At 39.8% G+C, this 1193-nt stretch overlaps 1 pseudogene; it reads left to right on the top strand.

Moving 5' to 3' along the window:
- Positions 1-215: 215 nt before the first annotated feature.
- Positions 216-811, top strand: LOC100963310 (annotated as a pseudogene).
- Positions 812-1193: the final 382 nt, after the last annotated feature.

Here is a 1193-nt window from a genome sequence, read left to right as displayed (position 1 = left end):
AGATTTTGCTTTTATAAATACACTACAGCAAACCTCTTTCCCATCTAGTTCAGGGCTGATTTTGAGTGTCGCTTTCAAACTCGACACAACCCCATCTACCTCTCCCCCCCTTTAAGTTCCCCTTCTCTGCTCTGTGTGATTATATAACTTCTTACGTTCTATTGCCTTCAAAAGATTGAAATCTCCTCAACTGCTGTAGCCGTGAGTTGGAAAAAATGCGTTTTGAAAGCACTTTGAAAAGTAGCCTAGCACACCGGGCTGCACGGAGCTACAGAAGACGGCGGTCTCCACAGCGAAACTGCGGGGCAAACAAGATAAAAGCACTGAGCGAAATGAAAGGTAAGTAGAAGAATGAGTGGTTTCTTAGATAAGCTGTTCACTCCCTTCTCAAGTGAAAAGTTTCTCATCATTTTCTTTTGTTAGAGGAACTTGAGGAAGAACAAAAAGGAGTAGACGAGGGTATGGTTAGCTGGGCCCTTGAAAATGATGAAGATATGACAATTACCAGGTGGACAGGCACGATTCTTGGGCAACCAAGGACAAATTATGAAAACAGGATATATATCCTGAAAGTAGAACGTGTTCCCAAATGCCCAGAAGCTCCTTCATCAGTTAGATTTGTAACAAAAATTAATATGAATGGAACAAATAATTCCTGTGGGATGGTGGATGCACAGAGCATACCACAGTTAGCAACATGCAAAAGTCATATAGCATCAAAGCTGGACTTTGAGAGCTAATGTAGCTAATGATGTCCCAAGAAAATAGGAAGCTTCTACAGCCACCGGAAGGACAAACATATAACAATTAATTTTCGTGGATCTCAAACTTGCCTTGAATCAACAACCTTCTGCTCATATTAATGTCTTGATTAACTATCACAAAGAATTCCATCTGGTAAACAGGACCTGGACATTTGTGGGACCTTACTTAACAGAGGCACATCTATTATGTTTTCAGGTTAACAGGAGGAAAAATGCAGCCCAATTTTTTTTTCTCTCTTGCTAAGGCACTGCCATTTACCCGTAAACCTGGAAATAGAATTGAAATAGAACAGAAATAAAACTCAAAATAGAATTCCCATTTGTAAGATGAAAGTGTGAAGAGAAGTGTCAGATGGCAGTGTCAGCATGTGTGTTTCTGAGAAGTAAAAATTTTCAAGAAGGAAAAATGGAATTGGTTTGCTTTATCCC

Source organism: Otolemur garnettii, unplaced genomic scaffold (assembly GCF_000181295.1).
Source record: "Otolemur garnettii isolate 467f Iridium unplaced genomic scaffold, OtoGar3 scaffold00055, whole genome shotgun sequence".
NCBI classification, from domain to species: domain Eukaryota; kingdom Metazoa; phylum Chordata; class Mammalia; order Primates; family Galagidae; genus Otolemur; species Otolemur garnettii.
This window is presented reverse-complemented; position numbering and strand designations above follow the sequence as displayed.